The 12,925-nt window shown below is 40.9% G+C and overlaps 1 protein-coding gene across 4 annotated transcripts in view; it reads right to left on the bottom strand.

The window, feature by feature from the left end:
• The window catches only part of ATF7IP2 (activating transcription factor 7 interacting protein 2), a 130,166-nt gene that overhangs the window by 86,501 nt on the left and 30,740 nt on the right, over positions 1-12,925 (bottom strand). Inside the window, exon 1 of one of the 4 annotated variants that reach the window (XM_012448296.3) lies at positions 6,474-7,174. The exons of the other annotated variants lie outside the window; for them this stretch is intronic. The gene's annotated coding sequence lies outside the window, so the exon portion shown is untranslated. Of the gene's footprint in view, positions 1-6,473; positions 7,175-12,925 lie in introns of those variants that run through there. 4 annotated transcript variants of the gene reach the window in all.

Here is a 12,925-nt window from a genome sequence, read left to right as displayed (position 1 = left end):
TCAGTTTTCTATTATGATAGTGTTGTACTGAATTCTCCAATTATTGAATTATGCATTTCTTCCTTCAATTCTGTCAACAGTTGCTTAATACATTTTGCTGCTTTTATTAGGTGCATATATGTTTATGATTTGTATGCCTTCCTGAGGCACTGACCCTTTTGTCATCATAGAATGTCCCTCTTTATCTCCAGCAATATTGCGTCAGTACATTTTGTCTGAAATCAGTATAGGCATGCTAGCTTTACTATGGTTGCTATATTTGCATGTTATATCTTCATCTATCCTTTTACTTTCAGCCTATTTGCATCTTTGATTCCAAAGTCTGTCTCCTGTAAACAGCCTATAGACCAAGGCTGTTTTTTCCTTCAGTCTGACAATCTCTGCCATTCCACTGGATTGTTTAATCCTTTAACACCTGACATTACTTGTTTGTTTTTGTTTAGAAACAGGTCTCTCATCACGCACAGTGCTGAAATCAAAGTTCACTGCAGCCTTGAACTCTTGGGCTCAAGTGATCTTCCCATATCAGCCTACCAAGGAGCTGGGACTACAGGTATGCACCATCACACTCAGCTAATTCAAATATTTTTTGTAGAGACAAGGTCTTACTATGGTGCTGAAGCTCATCTCAAGCTCCTGGCCTCAAATGATCTTTGGCCTACCAAGGTGTGCTAGGATTACAGACATGAGCCACTGTACCTAGCCTTCATATTACTATTGATATAAAGATGCTGCATGAGTTGCAATAGTATTACATCCCAATAAACCTATCAGAAATTGAAAATATCCTAGGTCACAGATGCAGTTAATGCAGGTACAACTAACCTACCAAGTTTCATAGCTAAGCCTAAGCCTACCTTAAACATGTTTAGAACATTCATATTAGCCTACAATTGAGCAAAATAATTTAACCCAGTTGATTTTATACTGAAGTACTGAATTTCTCATATAATTTATTTATATTCTACAGAATGCCTATTACTTCCCACAGCATCATAAACTAAAAATTGTATCAAACCATAATTCAGGGTCCACCTGTAGTTTGATTTCTGTTTGTCTTTTACTTTTTGGTTTATGTCTCATGCCTTTTGTTCTATTCCTTTACTGCCATAGGTATGAGATTTTTCTAATGGTGTCTTTTTTTTTTTTTGAGACAGGGTCTCACTCTGTCATCTAGCCTGGAGTGCACTGGCACAATCTCGGCTCACTGCAACCTCCGTCTCCTGGGTTCAAGCATTACTCCCGCTAACCCTTCTGAGTAGCTGGGATTGCAGGTGCCCACCACCATGCCCAGCTAATGTTTGTATTTTTAGTAGAGATGGGTTTCACTATGTTGGCCAGGCTGGCTCAAACTCCTGACCTCAAGTGATCCACCCTCCTTGGCTTCCCAAAGTGCTGGATTTACAGGTGTGAGCCATCATGCCTGGTCTAATGCTGTCATTTTTAAAACTTAATTTTTATTTTCTTTTAGAGACAGAGACTCACTCTGTTGACAGGCTAAAGTAGGCATGAACACAGCTTATCACAGCCTTGACCTCCTGGACTCAAACAAGACTCTCATTTGATCCTTCAAGTAGCAGGGACATCAGGGGTGCCCATCATACCCAGCCAATTTTTTTTTTTTTTTAAAGACAGAGTCTCACTATGTTGCCCAGTCTGGTCTTAAATTCTTGGACTCAAGCAATCCTCCCGCCTTGGCCTCCCAAAATGCTGAGATTAGGCAATTTTATAGGCCTGTGCCTGGCCTATACATGGCTAACATTATGTTTACAATTTTTATATCAATGTTAATGAGAGATGGGTCTACTTTTATCAGGTTTTGATATCAAACTTTTGTGGGCCTCATACAAACTACAAAGTCTTCCTAGTCTCTGAACAGTTTGTGTGTGAATGGTGTTATTTTTCCTTAAATATTAGAATAATTCACTACTAATGCCATCTGGGCCTGGAGTTAACTTAGTGACAGGTTTTCAATTAAAACTGATGTAGAACCAGCTGGGAGCAGCGGCTCACACCTGTAATCCCAGCACTCTGGGAAGCCAAGGCTCAAACAGCCCAGGACTTCGAAACTATCCTAGGCAACAGTGAGGCGTAATCTCCAGTTTAAAAAAAAAAAAAAAAAAAAAAAAATGCTGGGCACAGTGGCACATGCCTGTAATCCCAACACTTTGAGAGACCAACGAGGGTGAATCACCCAAGGTCAGGAGTTCAAGACTAGCCTGACCAACATGGCAAAACCCCATCTCTACTAAAAAGTACAAAAATTAGCCACGTGTGGTAGCAGGTGTCTGTAATCTCAGCTCCTTGGGATGCTGAGGCAGGAGAATCACTTGAACCCTGGGGAAGGAGGGGGGCGGAGGTTGCAGCGAAGTGAGATTGTACCACTGCACTCCAGCCTGGGCAAAAGAGCGAAACTCTGTCTCAAAAAAGAAAAAAAAAGATACAGAAAATACATACAACAACCATGCATGCTTTTTGTATTTTTTGGTGTCAATTTTACCTATTTTTCCATTTCAGCACAATTTCAAATTTATCAACATAAAGTTCTCAAAGTATTCTCTATGAGAAATCCTCTTTTTTCTTTTTTTAAAGACAGAGTCTTGCTCTGTTGCCCAGGCTAAAGGGCAGTGGTAGGATCTCAGCTCACTGCAACCTCTGCCTCCAGGATTCAAGCGATTCTCCCGCCTCAGCCTCTCCAGTAGCTGGGACTACAGGCATGTGCCACCATGCCTGGCTAATTTTTGTATATATTAGTAGAGATGAGGTTTCACCACATTGGCCAGGCTAGTCTTGAACCCCTGAGCTTAGGTGATCCTCCTGCCTTGGCCTCCCAAAGTGCTGGGATTACAGGCGTGAGCCACTGCACCCAGCCTCATTCTTGATATTAGTGATGTGTTTCTTTTTCTTGATCATTTTTATTAAACATGTATCAAGATTGTCAAAGTAAACAAAAATGATAAAAAAAGACCGTCAAAGTATTTTAAGTTTGCTAACTTGCTATTATACAGTGTTCCATTTCATAATTTCCTGCCATATTCTTTTTTTTTCCTTTTAAAGAGATGAGGTCTCACTATATTGCCCAAGCTAGTCTTGAACTTCTGCGTTCCAACTATCCACCTTCCTTGGCCTCCCAAAATGCCTGAGCCACCAGACCCAGCCCATTTTCTTTTCTTTTCTTTTTTTTGAGACAGGGTCTCTCTCTGTGGCCCAGGCTAGAATGCAAAGGGCGTGATCATAGCTCACTGTAACCTCCAACTCTTGGGCTGAGTAATTATCCCATCTCATTCTCCAGAGTAGCTAGGACTACCAGTCCATGCTACAGCACCCAGCTAATTTTTTTTCATAGTGATGGGGTCTCACTATGTTGCCCAGGCTGGATTCAAATCCATGGGCTCAAGAAATCCTCCTGTCTTGGCCTCCCAAACCACTGGGATCACAAATGTGAGCTACCATGCCCTACCCTCCTCTTTCCACTTGCTTTGCATTTGCTTTGCTGTTCTTGTTCCAGCTTCAGGAAAAAACTCGGATATTTTTCAGTCTCTCTTTCTCCTTTTCTATTTTTAGAGTCTCACTCTGTCACTGAGCTGGAGTGCAGTGGCATGAACATAGCTCACTGTAACCTCAAAATCCTAGGCTCAAGTTATCTTATCTGCCTCAGCCTCCCAAGGAGCTAGGACTACAAGTGTCTGCCTCCAAGCCTGGCTAATTTTATGAAACACTTTTTTTTTGTAGAGACAGGGTCCTGTCATGTTACCTGGGCGGGTCTCAAACTCCTGATCTCAAGTTATCCTCTACCTCAGCATCCCAAAGTGGTGGGATTACAGGCATGAGCCAGCGCACCCAGCCTATTACCTTTTTTTCTAATTTCTCATTTAAAACTGTAAATTTTCCTCTAAGCCCATCTTTAGCTGAGCCTGCAAGTTTTGAAAAATTCTACCATATAATTTGATATTTATCCAATATTTTCTAAGATGCATTGTAATTTAACCTGCAGATTATTCAGAATGTTACTTTCCAAGCAGTAGCATATTTCCTATATCTTTGTGGTTAAAAGTTAGCTTAGCCTTTTTTCCTTTTATAGTTCGAAGCTACGGTGCATGCTAATTTAGTTGGGTTTTTTCGGCTTCATTGAGTTTCTCCATTATAAAACATCTTTATCTCTACCAATGCTGTTCTCCAAGACAGTATCTTCATACATTATAAGCATTAAATAAAGAGCAATTCTCATTAAATTTAAAAAAATCTACTAAATTTTTACTGTTAGTCTTTTTCAAAAGTAAAAATTAAGAAAAAAAAACCATTTAATCTAAGCTTGTTCAAAGTCAGAGACTTCAGCCAACATTTGAACAGAGGGTCTAAGACTCAAGGAACTCTATCACAAACACAAAACAGGTAAGTTACTATAAAGTGACAGGGCTGCTTTAACAGTTACATAGTGGCTAACGAAATGACAAAACTTGGGCCAGGTGACAGTTAATCTCTTAAGTAATGCCAAGTGTGGTTCATAGACCAGAAGCATCTGCATCACCTGAATGCTAGAACGCTGACATTACTGTCTTCAGGTTTTATCAATAGTATAAAATGCTCATTATGAAATAAAGCAGTTGCTTTATTACTTTAACAACTTGTTTTTAAAATCTCAGCATTTTAAAATATTTTCATACTATTCCTTGAGTTACAAATTTTAGCCATATCCATTTCCTATAACTGCAGATGAAGATTTAGCTCATATATGTACTTTTTTGGAAGTGGGGAGGAAACATTTTAATTGGATGGTAGGGGATGGTAACCATTGTACAGGGAGCACTCACAGCTCCAAGAGTTTCCCTACAAGTTATAAAGAAGTTCTTATAATTAGCTAGATTTCCTACAGCCAGTCTTCTGCACATGGGAAGAAGGGGAAGAGGCAAAAAGTATTCTGGTCTGCCTTCCTGTCATTCATAGATCCAGTTCTGTAGCTCATACAACTTTTCTGGCTCATCGCATTTTCAGTCAAATATGGGTAAATATTCTCTATATAGCCAGACAGACTACCACGATTGCATTATCTTTTTTTCCCACAGTATTTTGTCTGTAACTGGAGCTAACAACTGAACCTTCTTATAAACCTAACCTTCACTTTTGAAACTGACCAGAATTGTCATATATCAACCTTTCCCTAGTCTGCTCTTTCAAGTTTAAAGATCACCTCTTGAAAAAAACACACCAGAGAGAACTACTACTTCCTTATCTAAATTTGCCACTACAAATAATTTTTATATCCTCAGTGAGATGCCTTTTTTATAGTAGTTTTAAGAAATGGTGTTTAATGAATATTTACTTAAAAAATGAAGTCCTGGAAAACCACCCAAAGTTATTCTCTCCTTAATAACAAGTACTGAAAAGCCTCCCAAAGTCAGTCTCCTTAATAAAGAGTACTAAAAAGGCCTAGGCAACTTTTGCCATGATAGGCTATCCGATAAGCAATTTCACATCAGCATATTGTACACACTAGGCCTCAGAGGTATACTAATGGAAATTACCACCACAGTTAGTAGATACATATAGTTCCTCTAATTAATGGCTAACATTAGTAAAGACCTCTCTAAACATTTCATTATAGTCCTAAAAACTTAATCAGGAGTTCAAAAAAAATCCAATATATTATCTCCCTTTCCTCCAAAAAGTCAGTTATTTCTCTATAGATACTAGTGGACTCCAATCTGTCCCACCCAGATTGGTAAAAATGAAAAAGCTATTCTAGTCTACTGCAGCAATGCAGAATAAGTATCTAAATTATCTAAGAATATGAGATAGCCCAGCCGCAGTGGCTCTGCCTGTCATCCTAGCACTTTGGGAAGCCGAGCTGGGCGGATCAACTGAGGTCAGGAATTCAAGACCAGTCTGGCCAACATGGTGAAACCCTGTCTCTACTAAAAATACAAACATTAGTCAGGCACCTATAATACCAGCTACTCGGGAGGCTGAGGCAGGAGAATCGCTTGAACTCAGACGGTGGAGGTTGTAGTGAGCTGAGATCAGGCCACTTCACTCCAGCCTGAGTGAAAGAGCAAAACTCTGCCTCAAAATAAATAAATAAATAAAATAAAATAAATGAGAGAGATAAGTCACCGTAGTGTCTGTGGTGGGTAGAGGGGAAATAAATAGACTATGACATAGAATGAGAGAATACGATTCTTGGTATTTTGTATTATCTCACTCAACAATGACAACTAATACTCTCGTGCACTTAAACTTTTATTTTATTTTTAACTATCCGATATATTATTTAAATTTTGATTACATCAAATGAAATAGATCTGTGCACACTCACTATAAGAGAACTATGATATATGCACAAGCAAAGATGTAGGGATCATGCAACAGTTTCATACCAGATTTCAAGATATTAAGTAGCAAGGAAACACAATGGAACTGAAGGCTGAGGTGAAGTACAGGCGTAAGGCAAGGAAAGCAGAACATTCAAGATGTACCTATGTATACCAGTTCTTAAAACATGCAAATCATTTCCAATAAGGCACTGGCTCATGTATTTCTGTCGAAGCAGAAGTCAATCTTAGGATGTGGTCTGTATGTACATATCTGCAGATAAGACTGAGAGTGAAGTAAATTTGATTAAGGTCGGAGTCAACACTTCTACAAACGTACTGCAGAATAAACAAGCTAAGAAGAAAGGCATACTTCACAAAAGCTGAATTCAGTGTTATTAGTCCTTCATTCAGATGCTTCATTTTCGCATTTTCAATTGCTTGCCTGTGATATAACTTATCTCTATCTTGGTCTTCCCTATCTGTTTTGCAAATAGTTATGTCGCAGGTCATTTACTGGCTATAAGTAAATATGACAAAATCATAATAAAACAGTATTAAGTCGCAGTCTAGAATAATCTAAGTGAATATGACATCATTTTTCTAATGCGGACTATTCGGTACAACTGTCTTCTTCTATACATATTAAACCATACACAAGTTTTCATAGCAGAAAAAGCCATTATGTCATAAAGCAAGCAACACGTGGTTAGAAACTTCATTTTCAACACAGGAACATGGAAAGGGAGAAGTCCGTTTCCTTAAGTGCGGCAGGGTTTTAACAGAAACAAAGCAAAAATAATTATTGCTTCCTCTCTTAAACTTGCTGGCCAAACTTGGAGGAAGTTGGTTAGGGAGCAAGGATAATATGGAATTCTCTTAAAAAGATAAAAACGAACTTCTACTTAAGGAAGTCCTCATCATTAAATTCTAGCATCCCTACACCGGCAAGCTCAACAGAGGTATGGGATTTCAGCATTTTACTCAGAATTTTGTTTTTTTTTTACTGATGCTCCGGTCCCTACTTCGTAACAAATTTCAAGGCTGCCCAGCGGGATCCAGTTGCAGGCTGGCACCTGGCTTCATTAGATGATTAAAAAGACTCAAGAACATTTGGCAATAGGACACTAAAGTTGGAGATGGAGATTTGCATCCGTTAACTTCTAAAAGCATTCTGGACAAGAGCAAGCTTTTACTTATTCCTCAGGACAAAAATCACCGAGACCAATTTCCTCCACAGTGGAGTCCCGCCCCCCACCCCCAGTCCCGCCACGACCCGCGCCGCACACCACTCCCGCTTCACCGACGCCCTGCTCCGAAAACGGTGCACGCGCGCCTATCCCCTTCTCAGGGGCCTCTTCCCGGCCCGGTCTGACCGCCCCGCCGGCGCTTTTCAATCAGCGTAGCCTCTTCGCAAACGCCTGGCCTGCCCGGCGCTCCGAGGCCTCCGGGGCAGGCCCTCAGGCGACCAGGGACGCCACCCCGCCAACTGCCTCTCTTGCAAGACACTCGCCCGGCCCCAACGTACCTACAGCAGCACCGCGCCAACCGCCGCGAACTCCACAACCACTTCCATCTGCAGCCGCCTCTAACAATGGTGATCCAGCCGGGACCTGCCGGAGTAGGTCTCCCTACGCCCACCCCCGGCTGACTCTGGTCTAATGGCAGCGCGAATGTGCGGCAGTCCAGCCAATCAGTCACAGCCAGCTAAGTGGGCGGAGCGAAGAACCGCTAGAGGAAATAGAAGTTGGCTGAGGGGTACCTGAGGTTCGCCTCCGTGAGCGCTTCTTCCCGTCAGCCACCGGGGCTTTCCCGCCATGCAGCAGATGCTGGTGTCTGAGCGGGGCTTTCTTTTGAGTGACAGCGTTAAGATTTAGACTTTCGAAACTTATTACCAATAAAACCTTATTTACAAAAACAACCCCTCACCCCGACTGGTAGTTTCCGATTTGATTATTTTTAATAGTGTTTGAAAATATTTATCTCATTTACTTTTTTTGATGACTCCTTAAATTTTCCAACTCAGGAGCATTGTACTTCTTCTTCTTTTTTAAGAAGGAGTTTTGCTCCTGTTGCCCAGGCTTGAGTGCAGTGCTGTGTTCTCTGCTCACTGCAACCTCCCCCTCCTGGGCTCAAGCGACTCTCCTGCCTCAGCCTTCCAAGTAGCTGGGACTACACGTACCCGCCATCACACACAGCTAATATTCTTAGTAAACACGAGGTTTCTCTGTTGGCCAGTCTGGTCTTGAACTCCTGACCTCAGGTGATTCACCCGACTTGGACTACCGAAGTGCTGGGATTACAGGCATCATCCACCAGGCCCAGACACAGCATAGTCTTGAGTTCACTAAATTGTTCCAGGAACCTGCCAGCCTCAGCGTCTTCAGATTTCATGAGGCCCCATGCCTCTGGTGTCCGCCCACTTGGATGCCATGAACTCACTCAACAGGTGGTCCTTGAGTGCCTGTTGTGTGGAAAGTGTAGGAAATATAACTGCCGATTATGTCGATAACACCCTCTTTATTTTATTTTGAGACAGAGTTTCACTCTTGTTGCCCAGGCTGGAGTGCAATGGCAAGATCTCAGCTCACTGCAACCTCCACCTCCTGGGTTTAATAACTTCTCCTGCCTCAGTCTCCCCAGTAGCTGGGATTATAGGAATGTGCAACTACATCCAGCTTTTTTTTTTTTTTTTGTATTTTTAGTAAAGACAGGGTTTCTCCATGTTGGTCAGGCTGGTCTTGAACTCTCGACCTCAGGTGATCCACCTGCCTTGGCCTCCCAAAGTGCTGGGATTACAGGCGTGAGTCACCACATTTGTCACGAGGGTAGAGCTGCCTGCCTTGTCACTTACAGCTACAAGAAAAATGAATGCTTTTTAAATTCTGAGTAACGAGAGTTCAGTGGAATTTTCTAGAAGCCTCTGGAAAACTGACATGTGATATTGCTACAGATTGAATACAGAAGCAGATATGAGAATGTAACTACCAACATGGGCAACCAAGTGAGACCCCCACTTCTCTACAAAAATAAAAATAAAACGTTAGCTGCATGAGGTAATGTGTGCCTGTCCTAGCAACACGAGAGGCTGAGAGGATGGGAGGATCACTTAAGCTCAGGAATTAGGGAGTGCAGTGAGCTGTGATGGTACCACCGCACTCAAGTCTGGGTGATAGGGTAAGGTACTGTGAGAGAGAGAGAGAGAGAGAGAGAGACTGACTTACTGTATTAAGTCAGATGTTAAGGACATTAGCAAAAATGTAAAACAATCCTAATCTGCACATTTTTATTGTTCTGGAACATGATTTTGAAGATAATTATAGGGTTGCTAAGAGAGATGGTGTGGAAGGGAGTGGGAGGTAGTAAGTTGCAGTCAGATAAGGAATTTGGAATTAATTCAATCAACAGTGACTAGCCTTTAGGAATACTATGTCTATTTAAGGTACTAGGATATCTTGTATGTCATTTTAACAATAGTAATATAATAGGCCAGGCACACGCCTGTAATCCTGGCATTTTGTTATGTCTGTTTAAGGTACTAGGATATCTTGTATTTCATTTTAACAATAGTAATATAATAGAACAGGTGCACACCTGTAATCTTAGCATTTTGGGAGGCTGAGATGGACACAAAGCTTGAGCCCAGGAGTTGGAGACCAGTCTGGGCAACATAGTGAGACTATCTCTATAAAAAAATTTGTAATAATTGATATTTACTGCACATTATATTAATAAAGTTTATTGCTGGCCAGACACAGCGGCTCATGCCTGTAATCCCAGCACTTTGGGACACTGAGGCTGGTGGATCACCTGAGGTCAGGAGTTTGAGACTAGTCTGGACAACATGGCCAAATCCCACCTTTACTAAAAATACAAATATTAGTCAGACGTGGTGGTGCACACCTGTAATCCCAGCTACTTGGGAGGCTGAAGCAGGAGAATTGCTTGAACCCGTGAGATAGAGGTTGCAGTGAGCTGAGATGGAGCCACTGCACTCCAGCCTGGGTGACAGAGCAAGACTCTGTCTCAAAAAAATAAAAAATAAATAAAGTTCATTACATAAATATCTTCCACTTCTTTTCTTTCTTTTTTTCTCCACTCCACAATGGAGGTAAATACTTAACATCTATTTCTACATTTGAAGTTGAACCTATATTCAAAGCCTTGCTGAGTCACTTATCAGCCACACGGTCTTGGACAAGTCAGGTCACCTTTCAGAATCACAGTGATGTTATCTCTAAAATGGCGATCCCGGGAAGCAGAGGTTGCCATGAGCTGGATCATGTCATTGCCCTCCAGCCTGGGCAGCAAGAGTGAAATTCCCTCTCAAAAATAAATAAAATAAAATAAAATGTATAACCACAACAGCAACAATAAATGATGTATTGAGTTCTAAATTGTCTCAGGCACTTCAGTGAGAACCTACCCATGTTATTTAAATCAATTCACATAATGTGCTACATGAAGTACTATGAAGTCTCTCAGTTTGCTGTTTGACTTTTTAAAATAAATAATGAGAAACCAACGAGAACAAAGACACCACATACCAGAATCTCTGGGACACATTTAAAGCAGTCTCTAGAGGAAAATATATAGCAATAAGTGCACACATGAGAAGAAAGGAGAGATCTAAAATTGACACCCTATCGTCAAAATTGAAAGAGCTAGAGGAGCAAGATCAAAAAAACTCAAAACCTAGCAGAAGACAAGAAATAACTAAGATCAAAGCAGAATTGAAGGAGATAGAGACACGAAAAACCCTACAAAAAAATCAATAAATCCAGGAGCTGGTTTTTTGAAAAGATCAACAAAAAATCCAGACTAATAAAAAAGAAAAGAGAGAATAACCAAATAGATGCAATAAAAAATGATAAAGGGGATATCACCACAGATTCCACAGAAATTCAAACCATCATCAGAGATTATTACAAACAACTCTATGCACATAAACTAGAAAACCTGAAAGAAATGGATAAATTCCTGGACAGTTGCCTCCTCCCAAGCCTAAACCAGGAAGAAGTCGAAACCCTGAATAGACCAATAACAAGGTCTGAAGTCGAGGCAGCAATTAAGAGCCTACCACCCAAAAAAAGCCCAGGTCCAGATGGGTTCACAGCCGAATTCTACCAGACATACAAAGAGGAACTGGTACTATTCCTACTGAAACTATTCCAAATAATCCAAAAAGAGGGAATCCTACCCAAATCATTTTATGAGACCAACATCATCCTAATACCAAAACCTGGCAGAGACTCAACAAGAAAAGAAAACTACAGGCCAATATCCATGATGAACGTAGATGCAAAAATCTTCAATAAAATACTGGCAAGCCAATTGCAACAGCACATCAAAAAGCTTATCCACCATGATCAAGTAGGATTCATCCCAGGGATGCAAGGCTGGCTCAATATATGCAAGTCTATAAATGTAATTCACCACATAAACAGAACCAAAGACAAAAACCACATGATTATCTCAATTGATGCAGAGAAGGCCTTCGACAAAATTCAGCAGCCCTTTATGCTAAAAACTCTCAATAAACTAGATATAGACGGGACATATCTCAAAATAATAAAAGCTATTTATGACAAACCGACAGCCAATATCATACTGAATGGGCAAAAACTGGAAGCATTCCCTTTGAAATCAGGCACTAGACAAGGATGCCCTCTCTCACCACTCCTATTCAATAGAGTACTGGAAGTTCTAGCCAGAGCAATCAGGCAAGAAAAAGAAATAAAGGGTATTCGAATAAGAAAGGAGGAAGTCAAATTGTCTCTATTTGCAGACGACATGATTGTATATCTAGAAGACCCCATCATCTCAGCCCAAAATCTCCTGAAACTGATAAGCAACTTCAGCAAAGTCTCAGGATACAAAATCAATGTGCAAAAATCACAAGCATTCCTATACACCAATAACAGACTTAAAGAGAGCCAAATCAAGAACGAACTGCCATTCACAATTGCTACAAAGAGAATAAAATACCTAGGAATACAACTAACAAGGAACGTAAAGGACCTCTTCAAGAACTACAAACCACTGCTCAACGAAATAAGAGAGGACACAAACAGATGGAGAAACATTCCATGTTCATGGTTAGGAAGAATTAATATCGTGAAAATGGCCATACTGCCCAAAGTAATTTACAGATTCAACGCTATCCCCATCAAGCTACCAATGACCTTCTTCACAGAACTGGAAAAAACCACCTTAAACTTCATATGGAACCAAAAGAGAGCCCGCATAGCCAAGTCAATTCTAAGCAAAAAGAACAAAGTGGGAGGCATCACACTACCGGACATCAAACTCTACTACAAGGCTACAGTAATCAAAACAGCATGGTACTGGTACCAAAACAGAGCTGTAGACCAATGGAACAGAACAGAGGCTTCGGAGGCGACACAACATGTCTACAACCACCCGATCTTTGACAAACCTGACAAAAACAAGCAATGGGGAAAGGATTCCCTGTTCAATAAGTGGTGTTGGGAAAACTGTCTAGCCATATGCAGAAAGCAGAAACTCGACCCCTTCCTGATACCTTACACTAAAATTGACTCCAGATGGATTAAAGACTTAAACATAAGACCTAACACCATAAAAACACTAGAAGG

The sequence above is a fragment of the Aotus nancymaae genome, unplaced genomic scaffold (genome assembly GCF_030222135.1).
Source record: "Aotus nancymaae isolate 86718 unplaced genomic scaffold, 86718_ANA_hifiasm-v0.15.2.pri h1tg000049l, whole genome shotgun sequence".
Classification (NCBI taxonomy): Eukaryota; Metazoa; Chordata; class Mammalia; order Primates; family Aotidae; genus Aotus; species Aotus nancymaae.
The sequence above is the reverse complement of the archived record's forward strand: the minus strand, read 5'-3'. Positions and strand labels throughout refer to the sequence as shown.